Below are 21,161 nucleotides of genomic sequence, written 5' to 3'. Positions count from 1 at the left end.
AGCTAATATTATAAGGGCTCTCTCTGTCTCTATCTATCTCTATCTCTCTCCTCTCTCTTTCTCTATCTTTCTCTCTCCTCTCTCTCTCTCTCTCTCTCTCTCTCTCTCTCTCTCTCTCTCTCTCTCTCGCTCTCTTCTTTAGAATTCTCAAAGTGAGGAAGTACCCAAGGGTTCTTGCTTTTTCCCTGATTTGTGGAGCCCTTTACAGTAGACCAAAATTCTACCCAAATTTCAACTGGCCAAGCCTGTTTGGTAGCCAATGGATACAGAATGGGAATCTGCCACTGACAGAGGCTTAGAGATGTGTTTGGCATCAAAGTCCTCTCCCCGAAACCCAGACCAGGAAAGCAGCGGCCAGTGAGATTTTCTACTACTTCATTCTGTGTTATCACTGAAATAAGTCCCACATGGGTGATCTCACCTCCTATGGCATGCTCAGAGGTGATAAAGGCCAAGAAGGAAAGCTGGGATGTTCATCTATGATGGCTGCAGAGCTGCTGGATAGGGGGTAATCAAGGAAGGCCAGCCCCTAGCCTGTGATCTCTAGCCCACTCCTCACCCAGTGCAATTTGGATTCTCATTTGTTTAGCCAAGTCACAGAAGGGATGTTACGGGGCAAACATAAGTTCCCTTAATAAATTATATTTTACTGAAAGTGAAGTTGTAAATTCTGATCACAGAGGTAGAATTTTGCTATGGATTCAAAAAATCTGATTCTGCACATGGAAAACCAGAAGATACATTTGGAGGACTGGTGGCAGCTCCAGCCCAAGAAGTTTGTACTGATTGAACCACTGGCTTACAACACTTCACTCAACTCCAAGGCTGATTTCCGGCAACCAAAAAGGTGTTTGCTGACTGCATGCTTGAAAAGTGTTTTCTCAGGGTGCCACAGGGAAGCTGCTGTCTATAAACAGCTTTTTTCTACCTGCCTATCCTGAGACATAAAGCAAAAGCTGACATCTCAACCATCTCCAACAAGGAAAGAAATTACATCTCAGTGTCTGTCTGTCTGTCTCTCTCTCGCCCCTGAATCAGATGATCTTTTGTATTTTGTTTTGTTTTGTTTTTTTCTTGTGTCACTCAAAATCTAAGGAGGAACAAATGCCCAATGTTACACTTTCCAAGGTTCTGTCCTACCGCTGATCTAAACAGGTCCCCAGCACCCAGCTGGCTCTGAAAACACTTATTTGCTTTGCTCTAAGACCTCCTTATGTTTAGGGAGGGGGGTGCAGGAGATGGGAGACACACTCAGATTTTATATCTAGGCTCATGACTTGCAAAATTCTAGGACTATTCTCCAGGGGCCATTCACTTAGAAGCCCTGTAAATGCCAATGACAGGAGAACACAGAGAGGCTTCATCAGGGGAAATCCCACACCGGTTTGTCCAGCTTCACGCCATTGATCAGAATACCGTCTCCTGCAGTTGGCACCGGGGCAATGATGGGCACAAACTCGTCAGGTTCTACGCTCTAAATCATGAAAGGGCCCAGCACAAGCCTCATAGCTACATTGGAGGCTATGCTCTCCCGATGGATTCGTGGGTTTATGCAAAGGTGTCTGACCTGTGTGAGCAAGGTTAGCCCAACATGCCAGCAGGGCAGCCGATGAGTACAGCCTCACTGGGCCCTTAGGAAAAGAAATCAAGTTAGTTCCATCTGTGCCTTTTCTGATCCAGTCTAAACAGGAGGAGGATCCTAGTGTCTGATGTCGTTACAGTCACTGCGGGTCGGGGAAAGGTGACTGCATCCGACTGCAGATGCTCTCGTGATGCAGGGTGGGGAGGAAGGGAAGCACCAGCAGAGTCATTCTGTCTTCCTCAAAGAAAGAAACAGCTCTTTTGGTGCAAGTAAGTGACTTGTATTTAGAGATAACACAGTCAGTGGCATAACCAGAAGCAGACTGGACATGAGGCCTCCCCTCACCCTGTAGACTCTGCCCATGAGCCCAGTTTGGTGCAGTTCAGAGTAGCAGTGGGAGGGGGGGAGATTGAAAAGGTGGCAGAAAGCATGGTATGAACTAACAGAGGTTGGGTAGCCGCCACCTCATCAAAATAAGGGAACCTCCACAGGTGTGTTTCAGTGCTTGAAATTCCACCCACTGTACACCGATGGCTCCTGCTTCCCTCTTAAAGCACAGATAAGGCTCCCACACAGCCCTCCCCAGCAACATGGATGAGCTTAAGAGGCCTGTTCACTCAGTGGCTTGGAGACTCCCTTCCCAGCACCTGTGGTGCACTGGGGCCTCTGGGGTAGGTCAGGGGCCAAGCAGGTCTGCCCATTGGATGCAGAAACCACCCATCGTGTAAAGGTCCCGGTTGCCAGGACAAGGAGCACATCAAAGGCAGGGCACTGGCAGTGGGGCAGAGTTGACTCAAGCCCTTAAGCAAGTACAGGCAGGGCCCTGGTGGAGACAGGGCTGGAGGCCAAGGAGGGGCACAGAAGTGCAACAGAGTGGCCTCAACTTCCAGAAAGGGGAGTGAGAAGGTTTGCAGGAGCTGAGGAAGGGAAGCCTGAATGGCTACTTCCTGGGTGGACCTGGATGGAGTACAGCAGGGATGCAGGGTGCTGGGAGTGAGGAGGAAGAAAGGGAGACTTCCTAGAGCCAGAGGTATTTCCAAGGTCTCTCTGAGGAAGCGGAGACAAGAGGAGGGGTGGAAAGTTCTGAGAGAGGGACTTCAAAGAGGAAGTGGGAGCACAGGAAGATATGGATGAGCACCAATCAAGCGAGGAAGTGGAAGGTGCGTCAGCAGCTCTCACCCATCTTGGCACACAGTGGGCCTACCCTGAGCACACACATTCCCATCCCTGTGAATTCCACAGGCAAGGCAGAACCCACCCAGCAGCCCAGTTGTGTTCACTGAATGAGCCCCGCCGAACACCGACTTACAAGCTAGCCCTGCACCGGCCCCTCTGTCCACCAAAGCGGGAGGCCACCCGGGCTCCCCACAGGGGACGGGGCACCCTCCTCCCTCCCATATCCTCCCAGAGCTGTCTACACAGGAGCTCTGAAGGAGCCAGAGAAACCCTCCCTGAGCAAAAGCCTAGCCTGCTCGACTCAGACCCATGGGCTCTGAGGGAGAGGGTGATTGGCCAGTCAAGAGGTGAGCAGAGATGGGGTACCTCTGGCATCACTGTGGCTCTGAGATGGGCCCTGAGTTTAACAAAGAGTGGTCCTCCAGGCCAGCGAGTTTCGTGCCTGCGGGCACCGCACACCTGTCTCCACCCCGCACCATGACAATTTGAGGACATAAGAGCAGCAATGAACGTCACCATCACTGAGGCCACAGCAAGCCCCAGGCACATGCAGAGGACAGTCCGGCATGTGGGGAAACGGTGGTGTCAGACTCTCCTCCCAGCCCCTCACCTCTGTCGGAGGACCTGGGTGAATGGGAGGGAGGGGAGGAGGGAAGGTAAGACAGAAGGATGGAAGGAGGACAGACAGGAGGATGGGAATGGAAGGATGGAGGAAAGATGTAGAGAGGGAGGAGAGAAGGACAGAAGGATGGAGAGGGATGTAAAAATGGAAGGGGGAGGGAAAACAAAAGTAAGGAGGGCAAGAGGAAAGGGAGAGTCTGAAAGCGGAAGAGAAGATGAAAGAAAAGGGGCAGATGGAAGGATGAAAGTGCAGACGGATGGATAGAGGCAAGGCGGATGGACGGAAGGAAAGGTGCGAGGGCTGCTTCAATTTCCCCCTCCTGGCCCATGTTCCATTCTCTCCTGCGGGAGGTGGAGTGTATTCCTGGGGAGACACAGGATAGCCCTTCCCTAGGTGGGTCACTGGGAGGCCCGGCAGCAGGAACACGGGCTGTCTGCAGAGGCATCTGAGTGAGTGGCATTTGGGAGCCAGGGAAACTACTTTCCATCCAGAAAAAGAGTTGGGCAAGGAGGATTTGGAGAGAAAGCCAGCCCGGCTCCTTTGGCCCTCTGCCCAGGGAAGGACATGGTTAAGACCTCCAGAGGGGAAACAGCTGGGTGCCCAACTAAGTCTCCCCCTAGATGACACCTGAGTGCAGTGACTCCCAAGCAATGCCTTGGAACCCTCTACCGAGAGCAGACTCCGCGTCCAAAGGTACACAGGGCCTCTTCTCCAGTGCGCACCCCCTGGGTGCTGGCAACTTCCCTCCCATGGTTCTAAGGCCTCCTCCCAGCCCAGAGCTTGATATTCTCAAGTTCCACTAGCAACAAGGACCCGACCAAAAAACCGCAGCTCCTCCAATCGGATCTGGAAGTTTTGCCCCAAGCATTGAGTGACACTTTCTCAGAGAACCCTGGGGGATGAACATGGCCCCAAATGACACATCCATTGTTGCTACAGGTTTCCAACAGGAGTGGGGAGTCCTGGTATGGAAAGCTCCCAGGGAGGAGCCTCAGAGAATCAGCCACTCACTCAACCATTACCCATCCAGGGCCCTTGCAGTCAGGCTCTGTTCTGTTTCTGGGGATCCAGTGATAAACACCGTGTCCACCTGCATGGAGCTCATGTTTCCAAGACCAGATTCAAATGAAAGACAAAAGTAAAATATACCAACAAATAACAACCTCTAAGAAGATAATAAAGCTGGAGGAAATGACCGTGACAATCAGAGAAGACCTCTCTAAGGAAGCAACATCTGGTGAGGGACCAGCATAAAGAAAGGGAGTGAGCCCTGCGAGAATGCGGGGAACAGCGGTACAGGAAGAGCGAACGGTGAGTGCAAAGGCCCTGAGGTCGGACGGAGACGGTGCATTCAAGGAGCACCAAGACATGCCCTGCGGCCTGGGTATGGAGAGTGAGCGAGAGAATGGATGAAGATAGGCTTTTTAGGATCCACATACCTAGATCACGGGAAAAACATGATCTATTTGCACCGTATGCCTGCTATGGAAGGAACAGAAAAGAGGGGGCCAGAGAGGAGGCAGGGGGACCCACGGGGGAGGCTGCTGCAGGTGTGCAGGTAAGGGAGGATCTGGTGTGAGCTGGAGAGACAGCAGTGGCAGAGGAAAGGCAGGCAGATTCGGGATGTGTTCCATGACAGAGTGGTGAGGAGAACCACTTCACTCCTGCAACCATTTCACTCCTGCAAGGAGAACACCAAGAGTAAGGAGAGCCCAGAGTAAGCCATGCTTACGTGGACCAGGACCCTAGGGGCACAGGGAACCAGCCTCCAAACCAGCCTCAGCCCAGGGTCCAGGTGTCCAGGTGTGTTCACCAAAAGGTTCTGATGCTCTGGTATCTTGGGGCCTTGCTGGCCCCAGAAGGACTGTCCTGCCCAGAGCTAGCCCAATTCTAGAGTTGGTAAATGACTCCCTGGGAGCTCCTTTTATACATAAAACAGCCAGTCCAAACCACATCGCCAACACCACCTTTATTGGGCTCTCACAGGGCCCTCCCACTTGGGGCCACTATCCTCCTACCCGAATTGCCCACGGCCAGAAACTAGACAACTAGAAGCAACCCCCATGGTCCATGACTGTGGAAACCACTCAAACGAGCCAATTCAAAGCCTCTCAACCCTGCCTTGCCTTGCCTTTCCCTGGGAAGCTACAATAAAGGCTCTTGTCCGTCTTCTCCCCTCCCACCTTCTGCCTCTCAGGAACCCTAGTGCTTCCCCATGTGGCCCCCGCATGGCATGGCATGTCTTCCTCTTGAGAACTGTGAGTAACAAACTGTCCCTTCAATCTCAGTTGTCTCTTGCCCTGTTGGCCGCGCCATATCTGAATAACAATAAAACCTACATTTCAAAACATCGGGTCCCAAGTCACCAGCACGAAGCTTGCGTAGGAGAGGACAGGGCCCAGAGACAGTGTGAGGTGGGTTCTGCTGAAGACAGCACCGCCCACGAGTTTCTTGCTGTCAGGGTCATGCTGAAGCCACCGGCCTCCTCCCAGAGGGCGTGACATGCCGACGGAGAAATGGTCACCCTCTGCCTGCTAACTTCCACCAGAGCAGGTGCCTGCGCCTGCCACAACAGCCACAATGTGTCTCAAAGAGGAGGACAAGCACTAGAAACATGGCAAGGTCTTTCCCAAAACCCATCAGCCCACTCCACAGGGTCCCACAATGGACACACTGCGTCAGGCCTCCGCGCACAGGCAGGTGTGCAGGTAAGGGAGGATCTGGTGTGAGCCGGAGAGACAGCAGTGGCAGGGGAAAGGCAGGCAGATTCGGGATGTGTTCCATGACAGAGTGGTGAGACCTGCAAGGAGAACACCAAGAGTAAGGAGAGCCCAGAGTAAGCCATGCTTACCTGGACCAGGACCTTAGGGGCCTGTGTGAGTGTGTGTGTGGGTATGTGTGAGTGTGTGCGTGGGTATGTGCTGTGTGTGCATGTGTGTGTGCACGTGTGAGCATTCACATGCATGTTGCAGGTGGGCGGCCGTTGCCACCCTGACGCAGAGCCCAGCATCACACGACGCAGCTGAAATATTGTAACACAGAGCGTGTAGGGCTGCCCAGACATGCTTCCAAAGGAAGCCTCTTCTTTCATTTTAAAACAAAGGTAACTTTGATGGAGAAGCTATTTGATACCTGTTCGATCTAAATGCTTTCAGGATACACAGACATCAGACGCTGACAGAAACCTGAGACCCTACGATATCGGACCAGGCTCGGGGATGATAAAAGAGGAGTGGAGAGGCTTCCTCTCCTCAGCTCGCCTGCCCCGTGCATGTATTTTTACATGCTTTAGCATGAAGAAAAGCCAAGATGCTCAGAGCCAATCAAATTACACCCCTGTCTCTTTAATAAACAAATCCATGTGCACTTCAACAGTGTTGAAAATTCAATTTAAACTCTTTGTCTGTTGCCGCTTACTCTAAAGATGGTCTTTCTTAAACAACAGAACACCAAGGAGTCGTTAGTGCTCTCTCTTCATTACTTCAAAAAACCAATCATTAGACACCAGAGTATATACGTAATTAGAAAATCACTTCCTTTGCAATCCAAGCTAAGTAGTTTACATACTGTAATTACAGGGACAAAATCAATTTTTAATCATTTCCCTGATTGGGCTCATCAGCTCTGTGGGAACATTGTAACCTGCTTGTTGTGCAAAAGCAACATCTGGGCTAAAACAATTACCCTTTGTTTGCTACAATATTCCTTAAATCTTTTTGCTCGCATAAAAAAAAGAAACGAAAACATGAAGACAAGATATTTGGATGTCTTTGTGTCCTTGATCAACATATATCCGAAAGTTCTCCCAGTGACGTGCGCTTAATGTTCCCCGGAATTTACGGTTTAACAGTACACATCCAAGGAATGTATTTTTTCAGTGAGATAAAAGTATCTGATTGTTTTAAAGATCCATTCAGCTGCCTAATTGTTCCATAGCTAACACATGGTATTCAAACAACCCACACATTACAAAAGCTCATCTGGGTAATCACGGGCAACTATTATGGCGATGGTTTACACTTTTCTAATACAAATGAATGGATTTTATCAAAATTTAAAAAAAACTAAAAAGCTGAGTATGTGTGAAAAATAGTTGGTATGAATTGGCAAGGCAGGGCTGAGCATTTTGTTCTCTTAATAGGAAATGACCTCATTTACACTGGAGTAATAATTAGTACTGCTTCACTGACAGTTAAGAAAAAAAACTTTCCCAGTATAATAAGGCAGCATCTCCTTTGTTAGGAGATCTACATTGATTATTAACCCTTGCCAAGAAATTCCAAGTTTAACTCTCCGTTCCACTGGGCTCATGCTTGCTGGCAAAAGATAAAAATAGCTGTTTTGGAAACCGTCACCTCTCACCAGATTTCCAAAGTTTTGCATCTAGCTTTAAAGTGACAATCTGAAACACTTGGTGTCCCCTTTGAAGAAACATAGAAAGCCCCCACCACCCCAACCCGCAGCCACCAAGAGCTCCAGTCGGCTCCCTGCACTCCCCCGGTGGCCCTGGTCCTCCCCATCCTTTTGAAGTTTATTGGCTTTGATTATTGCTTGCAAGTCCCCAAACCTACAATTAATTCATAGTCAAAACAGCCCTGAGAAGGAAGAAAGGAGAGAGGGAAAGTGAAGGCAGAGGGGAGATACTCTTGCTGGTGATTCAGTGCAGGCTGATGGTGCAAGAGATAGGAACACTTGGGCCAATAAAGAAATGTAGTCTAGGAAGCAGCCAGAATGTATTTACACACACACACACACACACACACACACACCTTCTGAGGGCTTTGTTCATTGACCAACCATTCCTGAATTCAGTAAGAGTGAAAACTAACATTTACCATGTGCCACCCAGAGTTCCAAGCATTGAAACGCAATCTCACTTCATCCTTGCATCCATCCTATGAGGCGGGCATTATCATTTATTGATGAGAAACCGAGACACTAGCCCCGAAGTTCTGTGTCTGAGGTTAAGAGCTCAGGAGACGGGGACCCAGGGTGTGAATCTCAGCAGGCTGATTCCATGACCCGTGCTGAGAGCCACTCGAACACACTGTGCCCCAACGCAAGGCAACAGCACCTCTTCCCCACAGCCTCAGAGAGCCTCATCTCCAGGGCAGTCAAGCCTGCCTGATGTCCACTGGTCAGACACAGCCAGCAGCCCCCATGGCTGTGTCTTCGGGAGCACGCACAGAGCTTGGCACCATTCTGCATCTGGATTCCTACTCCCCAGCACAAGGTGGGTGGTTCTGACCCAGGACAAGGTGAGGCAGGAGAACTCACCCTGTAGGTCAGTGTTCTTAGGGTAAGAAGTGCAAACTAGATGCAGGCATTTTCTACAAGGCCAAGGAGCACCGGTTATCAAGCCGCCACGCTGGTGGATTTCCAGAGCCTAACCACAGTCAGGATGGAGTCCCCCAGATCCCCCAGAGGCCATGTTCTCCAGTAGTCAGTGCCGGGCAGGCTCTCCCTGAACCTCACTCCACCCAGTGTCTTTGCCCTGGATCTCTCACCCCATCCACAAGGATGAAGACCCCACTCAGGACAGCAAAACCAAGACAATTCTGGCCCCCAGAGATGGAATGATGCAAACAGGGGGGAAAATCCAGAAAATTATAAAGGCTTTCTAATATATTGTATCACCTCATGAACTCAACGTATGTATCGCTTTACAGAAAGTACTTCATAACATCATCAAATCCCAAGTTATCTATGAAGTAATGCATCTTGAAGGAGAGATGTAAAATAACTGGAAACTGGAGTGTTGTTTTCTGTTCCACCTGTGCTACCACAGGTAATGCTGCTTGCTGTGCTGATATTCTGCTTGATAAATATCACTCGAATGTTCAGACGTCTAGCAGGTATCATGCTGATTACCTGGGTGATGAAATGGTCTATACACCAAACCTCCGTGACACACAACTTACCCATGTACAAGCCAGCCCATGTACCCCCTTGAACCTAAAATAAAAGTTGGAAAGAAAAAAGATACATCCTGCCACCACATAGAACTGCACCGACCAAGCTGGCAGCCACTGGCCACACATGACAACTGAGCACTTAAAATCTGGCCAGTCCAAATTGAGACGCGCTTGTGAGTGTAAAATACAAATTGCATTTGGAAGAATGGAAAATGTCTCATTAATATTCTTTATACTTTTTATGTGTTGAAATGATAATATTGTGGATACACTGAATTAAACAAAATAGAATGTGGCTATTAGAAAATTCAAAAATGCATGCATGACTTGCATTTGTGGTTTGCACTAGATTTCTATTGTGCAGTGCAGATTCTGAGCTTAGCAAAATAACCTGGCATTTTGACAGTCAAATTTGGTCATACGAAAAATTTGCTTGTTTTCTGAAGCAGGTTTTTAGAGAACATGTATTATCATCGATATCACTTAAAACGCTGGTCCCACTGATCTTCTCTGAAGCTGAAACGAAAGTTACACCACTTCTAGCTGAATTATCTGGGTATCTCCTTTACAGGGGTCACTTTTTCTTTCATCTCATTACTTTTTACTTTTTAAAATCGGTTATTCAAGTTATATATGCTAATTTGTAGAAAATTAGGAATATACAAGATATTAGAAAGAGGAAAATAATAATCCACAATTCTATTAACTGATGTAATGGCTGTGAATATTTTGGTGCATTTCTTTCCATTCTTGCACATATATGTATGCATTTATGTGTTAACGAACACATGTGTACATGTATATGTGTGTATTTGTGAACATAGTCAAGAACATACATCATGTGTACCTTTGACTTCAAATTTCTCAAAACCTCAGGTTTCAAATGCAAATAGATGCCACTTGGCCACATAAAAATATCAGCCACTGGCTAAAGTAGCTTAGTTTCCCCAGGTGTTAAGAAAGAATGAAAAGACAATCTACACATTGGAGAAAATCTTTGCAAAACACATATCTGATAAAGGACTGGTATCTGAACTATACAGAACTCTTAAAACTCAACAGTAAGAAACAAACAGCCCAATTTAAAAATGGGCAAAAGATCTGAACAGATACGCCCCCAAAGAAGATATATAGACAGCAAACAAGCATATGAAAAGATGCTCAGCATCCTGTGTCACCAGGGACTTGCAAATTCAAACAAAAATGAAATACTACTACACCCCTATCACAACAGCTAAAATTCAAAACACCGACAACATGAAATGCTGAGGAGGACGTGGAGCAACAGGAACTCTCATTCACTGCTAGGGGAAAGCCATGTGAGAAGACAGTTTGGCAGTCTCTTACAAGGCTCAATATTGTCTTATCAAGCACTCCAGCAATCACGCTCCTTGATGTTTACACAAATGAGTTGAAACTTAGGTACACACACACACACACACACACACACACACACAATCTGCATGGCCGGGTGCAGTGGTTCATGCCTATAATACCAGCACTTCACAAGGTTGAGGCAGGAGGATCGCTTGATCCTAGGAGTTTAAGACCATTCTCAGCAACATAGTGAGACCCTGTCTCTACAAAAAATTTTAAAATTAGCCAGGTGTAGTGGTGCACACCTGCAGTCAAGACGCTGAGGCAGGATGACTGCTTCAGCCTGGGAGGTCGAGGCTGCAGTGAGCTATGATTGTGCTGCTGCACTCCAGCCTGGGCAACAAAGCAAGATCCTGTCTCTTAAAAAGTAAAAAGTAAAAAAAAAAAATACTGCACATAAATGTTTATAGCAGAATGTTTATTGAATGTGATTATGAATCACACAATTGCCCAAACTTGGAAGCAACCAAGATGTCTTTTAAGACGTGAATAGCTCGATTGTGGTACATCCATATAATGGAATATTATTCAGCAATAAAAAGAAATGAGCTGTCTAACTATGAAAAGACATGGAGGCCGGGCGTGGTGGCTCAAGCCTGTAATCCCAGCACTTTGGGAGGCCGAGACGGGCGGATCACGAGGTCAGGAGATCGAGACCATCCTGGCTAACACTGTGAAACCCCGTATCTACTAAAAAATACAAAAAACTAGCCGGGCGAGGTGGCAGGCGCCTGTAGTCCCAGCTACTCGGGAGGCTGAGGCAGGAGAATGGCGTAAACCCGGGAGGCGGAGCTTGCAGTGAGCTGAGATCTGGCCACTGCACTCCAGCCCGGGCGACAGAGCAAGACTCCGTCTCAAAAAAAAAAAAGACATGGAGAAAATTTAAATGCATATTTCTAAGTGAAATAAGCCAATATTAAAAGACTACATGTCATACGAATCCAAATACATGACATTCTGGGAAAGGCTAAACAAGGGAGACAGGAAAAAGACCAGGGGTTGCCAGACGTTCAGGGGAAGAGGGAGTGGAACTCGGGGGAGTTTTAGGGCCGTGAAACTACTCTGTATGGTACTATAATGATGGATACAAGTCATTACACAGTTGTCAAAACCCATAAGATGTCTAGCACAAAGAGTGAGCCTGAATATAAACTATGAACTTTCATTAATAATAATGTGTCAATATTGGTTCAACAACCATAACAAAAGTACCACAGTAGCACAAATTTAATAGCAGAGGAAAGCTGGAAACAACTAAAATGTCTTTTAATGGGGAGGGGGCAGGAGATACACGGGAACTCTGTACTTCCTGCTCAATTTTTTGGGATACTTAAAACTGCTCAAAAAATAATTTACAAAGTTCTGGGATAGGAACATTACCTATTTATTAATTTACAGAGAAAAAAAAGAGAAAAGAGGAAAGAACAGCTTTGAGGAAGCCCAGTGAACCCCTCTTCCCTAGCTGGAGTTATTTCCACTTCTGCAAATCAGGAAATCTCTCCAGTGCTTAGAGATTTGGGATCCTTCAGAAGCCTTCTGGCCGCCACTTCTCTGATGAGCTGATGTCCAAAAAATTCCCAGAGAGGCTGCTTGGGCAGCTCTTCAAGAAGTGCTCTTGGCATTCAACGAAACGGATCCCAAAGGCTGGAGACCTCATTCCGCCAGTTTCTTACTTCTGTGCAGGGGTTGTTGTTATTCTTGCTGTTTTAATTCACAAAATGCATGGACTTGTGTCTCTGGAGAAGAGCATCGGTCAGTCAGGCCTACAACCGCTTCCTGGAGTCTGTCTCCTAGGACAGATTGGCAAGGAGCTCTTCCAACCATTTCTACCTCACGAGGTGGTTACGCTCACAAGTGGAGACTCTCACTTCTTCAGTCTCCAAGACAGAAACTTGGATGCTTCAAAAAGTGCTGTAATGTATGAGAGACCAGACAGAGGTGTGAAAATGGACTTCAGCCACCTCCCCAGCTAAAAACTAGCAGGATGTGGAGGGTGCTGGGAACATGGCGAGGGAATGGTGGGGTTTTGTTCATTTCTCTATCTGGGCAGAGGGTGTGATCAAAATACAGCTATCCTGGTGAACTTTACCCCTAAATCCATATCAGCTTTAGCTCCAGCTACTGGTTATTCTGGAGGAGGGCTGGGAAAAGTCAAGGGCAGATGAATTTGGAGGTCACATAAAATATTTCACACTGTTTTCCTGTGATTATATAGCAACAAGAAGAAATAGTAACTGCCAAAGTGATGGGTTCCTCCAGCGTCTCTTATGCTTTAGCAACAAAAAAAAAAAAGAAAGAGAGAGAGAGAAAACAGGGAGAGATTCCAGAAGCATGTACTCTGCAGGCAGTGCTCAGTACAGGGTGTGCAAACACAGGGCACAGAAAGGCCCCCAGGAAGCCAGGCCTTTCCTCTCCTGGCATATTGAGCAGCTGCTCACAGCCCCTCTTTGCCTATTGCATAAAGTTCCTATCCCAGAAAATTCCAACCTAACCATTCACAGAAAAAGCTGTCCTTTCCCTCTTATCTCCCAAGCCTTTCAATTTTGGAAAAGATTTTCTAAACATTCTTAGAAAGAGTGCATTCTCTCTCCTCTGCCCACAGGTAACAAGGGGATGGCAGATGTTTCAGAAATGGCACATTATAAAAAAAAAAAAATCCAATGTCACTAAAACCAGAATGGAAAATGTTTTATACATTAACAAACATTGTAATGAATTTGCACAACCTTAACCGACTGTATACCCAGCATAATGAAATGGTCTCCATCCTTTCAAAGAAAAAATTACGTATGCTAGCACATAGCTTTAGAAAAGCATTGTTCTTTAAAAAAAAAAAAAAACCTGCATTTTTCCCAGCTACCATGTAATTTGTGAGATGCATTTTTAAATGTTCTGCAACAGCAGCGGGCTTCATCAGTCAGATGATACCGATAGATAATTCACCAAACCGTCACATGATCTTCCATCACTCTAAAAGACGCGAATATATTGCCACAAGCTTTGGGAATAATGGGTGCACCTGTTTACGGTGTCACCTCTGTTTGCTAATTGTCTCCTTGAGCTACATTTTACTTCTAATGCATTTATTTTTGACAGGCAGTGTCTATTTAGAAATCACATTACTTCAAGTGCAATTGTTCTTTTGTCTATCAAGTAAATGAAGTGTTGTTATACAGATTTCAGGTTCTGATTAGTAAAGTATCAGAGCCCCAAAAAGGTCAATCAGTTATTTACCTGAGGTAATAGAAGGATGACAGACATCTTGAATTTTCTTCAGTTCATGCTATAGGCCATAGCATTATAATTACTCAACTCAGTTTAACTTCAATGTATATTCCAGGGGTTGGCAGGCTAAAAAGGTGCACTCCGGGGACATGCCTAGAGATTTATATCCACAAAGAATTGTCGGCAGGTGGGTCTTATGTTTTCACACATAGTTGTTACCAAATCAAACACACAAGCCCTGGAATAGGCCAGCAGTTGTGGCCAAATGAGTGTGGGGTGTGAGCACCTATCTGATAACTTGGATGAATTCACCTTAAAAGTAACTATTTTTAAATGATTTTTTGAATCATTTTTCTCTCCAGTTCTGATTGGACGAGTTAGTTCAGAGGGATGTAAAGGTGATCACAACCAAAACAAAAACCCAGTAACGACTGTGGAAAAATAAACAGTGCTGTCCCTGAAAACTGGAACCAGCTAGAACCGGGACTGCCTTTGGCTCCTGTTCGGGTGCAACCTGGGTGCCAGCTGCCTCCGGGAACGGCAGCGGGAAGGCCGCACACACACACTGGGCTGTGGCATCTTCATTCATACAAGCAGAGGCGGGGGACCAAGCTAGCACGAACGCAGGACAGGAGCCAGATTTACACAGGCATGAACACACTCAGGTTAAATAGCCAGAAGATACTCATAGGAGGAGGAGGAACGTAACCTGAACACCAACGCGTTTCCTGGTGTTCAGACCCAAATGTCGAAATCTCAAGTACCCTCAAATTATTCCCATAGATAATCCACCTGACTTGCCACCTCAAAAGCAACCCCAACCAGGAATCATAAAGACAGTTCTATATTTAGGAATCACTTGTCTCTTAAGTGGATCATCTACAGTTTCTTTTCCATTCCTCCTGATCTCTCCATCCACAAATTGTTGATTCTCTCCCCCTCCCTGCCTGTGCGTAACTCTCCCTCCACATCCTACACCATTAAATTATGCCTGGTGCAAATTCCAGTTGAGCACCAGCCCAGTGACCACTGTCTCCACCAAGCCTTGCTCACAAGCGCCTCCCGCTGAGTCCTCATGTTCAACCTGCCCCTCTCTGGACACCCACCTCGTACAGATGTGTGCAGGGCAGCCTCCCCAGGTAGGTGGCAGGGCTCCTGTGGAGTTCCAGGGACCACCGCTACTCAACACGCTTGCCAAAAGAAAGAGACACAAAAAGCCATGCTTGCCTTAAGTCACATTCTAAATTGGCTCCCTGGAGCCTTCCCCTACCTTGTTCACTAAAGACCGAGAGTGTTTCCTCAGTGTTTAGCATATGCTATGTAACCTGAGCGGGACTTGCATTGTATCACTAGTTGTTTTTCCAAAGTGTTTTCCCATCAGGACCATAATTATATGCAAACTACTTGACTTAGAACCATTCGCAAACAGGTTTTAAATGTTCACTAAGATAATTCCACTACCTAAAAGCAAGAAAAGGGGAAGACACACAAATCCGTTCTTGGGGACCCTAAGGCCAGCGAGACTGGGGAGTTCCAGCTTGTGGAAGCACAGAACATGCTCAAGAAGGAAAACCCCCACGACATTTTCCACTGAAGCAGCGAGGAATGCTCGCTTCATTCTCCAATTTATTTCAACTCTAAGTACTCTAATCATGGGAAGTACTTTTTGCTTTTTAAACAGCCTGCTTGTTTTTACAGGTCAAGAGCATAAATAAAACAGTCAAGTTGAAAACTTGGAAAGCTCGTTTGTAGGAGAAGGAAGTAGTTATGGATCGTCCATTTGTTCAGACACCAGGCAGTTCTCAGGAGGCAGCTTCGCCCTACACAAACATCAGGGCTCTAGAGAGCCAGTGCTCCCTGGGAGGGTCGAGAAGCACCCTGTCACTTGTCTTGAGGAAATTCTTCTTGGGGAAAGAATAGGGGGTTGTCAAAACCACACCAGGACTATACCCTTATATAGGTAAAGTTTTAATTCAAATTAACACCCAAGCCAAGTATTAAATCGTGATGGGATGAGAGGTGGACTAATAGCACCGACCATAGATGCACGGCTGAGCTCTGATTGGGTGTTCCCGCAATAGTAAGAATCCTGAAATTTACTAACTATGAAATGTACTCATGTCACCACTAAAGTGGGTCCTGATGAGTGAAATTAAGTGCCTACCAATTACAATGCAGGATCTAAACACTAGTAGATCATTTCTCTATTGCAAAGGATCTCAGGAAAATGAGAAGCCCTGAAGTCAATATATTTAATGTGGTTAATATATTTGGGGGGAGGGAAGGATGAGAGGGAGAGAGAAAGGGAGGGAGGCTGGGGAGGAAGATGGAAGAAAAGAAAATCACTATCCATTTTTTCTATATGAGAAACCATATAGGTGTGCCTCCTGCTAAGAACAGATATCATAAACAAATAAGCTGTATTCCTTTGCAGATCTCTCTCTCTCTCTCTCTCTCTCTCTCTCTCTCTGTGTGTGTCTCTGTCACTCACACACACACACACACACACACACACACACTCAATTGCTGATAAGCTGAAAAAGAAAGCGAGACTCACAAAGCACTGTGAAAACTCACTATCAATACCAGGGTTATTGGAGCAGAGAGAAAGAACTATAAAGTAAGGAAGGGTCCAATAGAGGAAAAAATAATCGCTGGGACAACTTCACAAACTGGTGAGACTCTCTGTGTCTGAAGGCAGACAGGGAGTCGGGAGATGCCTGAAGCTGCACCCACAGAGGACAGGATGGGGTGTGCCATGAACGGCAGAGGCTAACGCCAGAGAAGGAGTTGGCCCCTCCCTCCCATGATGCCAGGCAGGGGATGCAAAGATGGACAAGGTTGGTAGCAGCTCAACACCACAATAAGCCACGAAGACCACATTTTATTCCTACCTTTGCTCTATTTTTCCTTTATTCTGAGTGTGCTAGAAGAGTTCCCCCCCTTTTCTTCTTATCAAACATTCCTAATGTAGTGATAAAATGAGGAAGAATGAAAGATTATTATAAAACAGGACTTTTATGGCTAGTGTCTATGGAACAGTCACACTGTTACATATATTTGCTCTAAGTAATCAGGAATGTATTGGTATTTTGAAATTATGTATCTCTAATAACACAAAAGTACTTAAGAACAGAAATAGACAGTAATGGAAAATGCAGTCAACTGTTGACAACATATAGAATTTCTGAAAATAATTTGCAGAGAACAGCACAGCAGATGAGTCAAAATTTTCACAAAAATATTTCTTGCCTCCGATAGTCCAATGTAATTCATTTTCTATCTCTGTTCATTAATCATTGTTAAAATTAGTGATCCATTTCTTCCACTCTGCCATCTGCACTCAGCTTCGTAACAAACATGACACCTTCCTGCATAATAAAACCTGACAACTACTAGGATGCATTTCCAAATAGCTTTCTGCATATTTGCACCTCTATAACGGATTCCGTTGTCAGACAAAAGTGGATTATTTAACCAGAGTTCTTTCTTTATCAATTCTGAACACAGATGTGTGTGAGTGAGTATGTGTGTGTTAAAATATGATCAAGAAAAAAAATCCGTTAATTTTAATTAAAATGCATTCTTCCTGCCTTAAGTAGAAGGTATTTTAAATCCAAGTTCTGCCAGCCAATATCACTCACCAAAAGCACAGTTGGGAGTATTATGCTTGATATATGAAGTTTACGTAAATAATTCGTGGCTTCATCTTGTAAGCTTTTCTAATAAAAATGATCTTGACATTCCAACCTCCTTTAAAAAAATTTCATTTTAATATCCTGCTCTATTTTGTTTTTCAGTCTTTGATCACAGAATTTCAAATAAATATTTTTAGGGAAAGACAAAACAATCAAGGAGCAGAGAGATACAGACGAGAACACCAATGAATAATTAAACACATGCCAACCATTCCCTTGGGGAAGCCACCACTGGGTCCAAACCACAGGGAAGGATTCTTGGTCTTTCTGGATGACAGGCCACATGGTGCCAATCAGTCTGACCGTGATGGGGATGGAGATGAGAAGTTACCTTGGCCTGGTGGTGACTCACGCCTGTAATCCCAGCACCTTGGGAGGCTGATGCAGGAGAATTACTGGAGCCCAGGAGTTTGAGACCAACCTGGGCAGCAAAGCGAGACCCCGTCTCTACAAAAAAATTTAAAAATTAGCCAGGCGTGGTGGCTTGTGGCCGTAGTCTCAGCTACTCGGGAGACTGAGATGGGAGGACTGCTTGAGCCCAGGAATTCAAGGCTGCAGTGAGCTGTGATTGTGCCTCTGCACTCCAGCCTGGGCAACAGAGCAAGACCCTGTCTCTAAAAAAATTTAGCCAGCCATGTTGGTATGTGCCTGTAGGTCTAGGTACTTGGGAGGCTGAGGCAGGAGGATCTCATGAGCCCAGGAGGCTGTGGCTGCGGAGAGCCACGATCACATCATTGCACTCCAGCCTGGGTGACAGATCAAGGCCCTGACTCTCAAAATACATTTAGAAAAAGGAAAGAAAAGCAAAAACCTGGGACCTTATTCTTACCCTTTGACAGAGCAGTCTCTTAGGAAGAAAAGCTATGAGCTCTGAAGAAAAGAGTACCCACCTGGGAGTGGTACTCTTGGGAGTACCAAGAGTGATTGGGAGGGCAGACCTGTGTCCCTACAGCCAGCCTGGACTGAGTGGGAGATGACAAGGTGACACCAGCTGGAACCATGATGAAAAAAGGTAGCTTCTATATCTCCACTATCCTGCCTAGTCCCAGCCTGTCTCCCTTCGCTGCCCTTTCCTCTGAATATGGCAAGCCCTGAGCAGGGACCGCACGCAATTCAGCCCCTTCCTAAGTGTGTCTCCCCAGCGCCTGCCCATTTCTGTACGGAGGGAGGTGCGGGGTGGACAAGGTGCCTCAGACACACTTAGCCCTTAAGAAGCACGTCACACAGTAGGACACACCAGAGGCATGCAGATGTCTCTAAACCAGGATGGAGTGACAGATGCTCTGACGGAGGGAGACCTGCAGAAGGAAAGGTCCCTCTTGACCTGCAGGAGCGGGAGGTTGGAAGAGCATGTGGGGGAAGGTGCAGAAATCAGGCGGCTTCTAAGCTGATCAAGACATCAACCAGCAAAGTTGAAGAGGGCTGGACTCCTGGCAGCAGCAGAGGCTGGCAGAGGATTGCACCCGAGCATTTGGGAAATGTTTGGGCTGGACTGAGGGACTGAAGACACGACTGAGGCTGCAGCTGCTGTTCCCCTGTCTTCAAGGGACGTAAAGTCATGGGGCACAAGCGGGAGACTGAAGAGGTAGCACCTCAAAGGCACACCCAACAAATGACATGCAAAGTCAAAGGCACCAGCTCACAGAAGGCAGAGCTCTGTAACAAACTGCACTTTCTTTGAAATTAAAGAAATGGCTGTGAGATGAGTGTTGGTCAATGAATCTCTCTCTCTCTCACACACACACACACACACACACACACACACACACACGACTATTGACAGAGCAGAACTTTTTGTTTAATCCCCCCGGTTTATCTTTCTCTGTCCTCACAGCCTGGTGTGGAGCTTGGAGCGGATCCCCTAACTAAGCCTGATTAGAATGAGAACAGTCAAAAGACAAACTTTGCAAAAATCAAGGTTTAAAATAGAAATAGCAACTGACCCTCAGCTGCACTGCTGCCGGCTGGGACAGTGACAATAGCGACTCTTTTGTTAAACTTCCCTGTGAGACGTGCTCACCAGACTGGGGTGGGTGTGTGTGTGTCTGTCTGTCTCTTAGATGAGAAAGTGGGAGAAAGGTTTTAAAATAGCCTTGGCTTCAAAAAAAAATTAATCGCAAATTACCATTCACCCCTTAGCAGCCAAAACGTCTGTTGATTCATTTAACATATACAAAATCCAAAGCTTTCCTATAAATATTTCAGAACTTGAAACCTTCCATTTTGTCTCTGGCCCTGAACAATAACACACACACATGTGTGCACACGAATACACACACACACACACATACACAGAGGCACAACTGCGGGGGGTGGGCTGGGGGGATCAGGGGAGGGTGTGAAATCCCCTCCCCCCAGCATTGTCTCCCAGCCACCCGGCTCCTCTAGCCTGGAGTTCCCTCTTCCCTTCACATGTCTGCATCCTGACACATTCAATTTCAGGTTATCAGCACATCTGAATTATAGAATACTGATGGGGATAGAGGGCAGGCCTCTCCGGGCTGATTAGCACCATTTAAGAAAGCTTTCACCAGCCGGCTTCATTGGCTGGGAGCGCCACCATGGTGGGTGGCCTTTCTGTATTAGAAGTCAACACAGAGCTGTCTCATTTGAATTAAATATGGACAAAAAGAAAGATCTGATTATGCTTATTCATAGCTAACCTCTCAAGTTCACCAGGCTGCCAAACTTGGAAGTGAAAACTGAAAGTTCCTTTCCTGTTGCTGGATTTCTTATTTTCTTTTGCAATTTTTCAGTGTAGTCTGAAATGAGTGTGTGTAGGGTGTGTGTGTGTGTGTGTGTGTTTAAATTTCAGCCTAGCCCAGTCTGGGAGTTTCTTTCTAGAGAGATGCATCAGAAGAGATTCAGGGAAAAGCTTTTAACTTAGAGATAGAAAACAATGGAAACGTAGGGTCTGATTTTAACCCATAAATGGATGAAATACACACACGCGTGTACACGCACACATACAACTTACTTCTTCTTGCAACAGAATGAGTAGCTGAAAATCTGATTCGTGTAAACAAATTTTTGACTTGGGGCTGAGTGGGGCAGCAATTCAGAAAAGGCCAAAAGGCACAGAAGATTGGAGTCACCGAGTTGCGAATGATACCACCTTTCACAGTGAGTGGCATTACCTTTATGTCGTCACCTTCACAGACACGCACACACCCTGTTATTTTTAATTTCCATCCTTCCTTAGCAATGGGCAACTCCTTCAACACTGAGTTAATAAAAGGAGCTGGTCAGGGGGGAAAGTCCCTGGGAGATGCCAGGGAATCTGGTCCCAGTGGGTTCTGCTGCCAGCTCCACTGATGATGGCACCGGAGCATGGCTTCTGTAGGGACTCTGGGTTCCAGAATCCAAGACAGGGCAGGGACCCAGTAGATGCTTTCCAAAATCATTACGCTAGAGACCAGCCCTGGTATCCACATAAGCAGCCAAAGCTCTGGTCCCATTCAGTTCAGTTTAACAAATATTTATTGAGCATGTACTGTTTGCTATGCACTGTGCTGCATCCTGGGGTCTCACAGAGGAGCTGCACCATGCTGCTCCCACCAACCAGC

The sequence above is a fragment of the Colobus angolensis genome, unplaced genomic scaffold (assembly GCF_000951035.1).
Source record: "Colobus angolensis palliatus isolate OR3802 unplaced genomic scaffold, Cang.pa_1.0 Scaffold291, whole genome shotgun sequence".
Lineage (NCBI taxonomy): Eukaryota > Metazoa > Chordata > Mammalia > Primates > Cercopithecidae > Colobus > Colobus angolensis.
The sequence above is the reverse complement of the archived record's forward strand: the minus strand, read 5'-3'. Positions refer to the sequence as shown.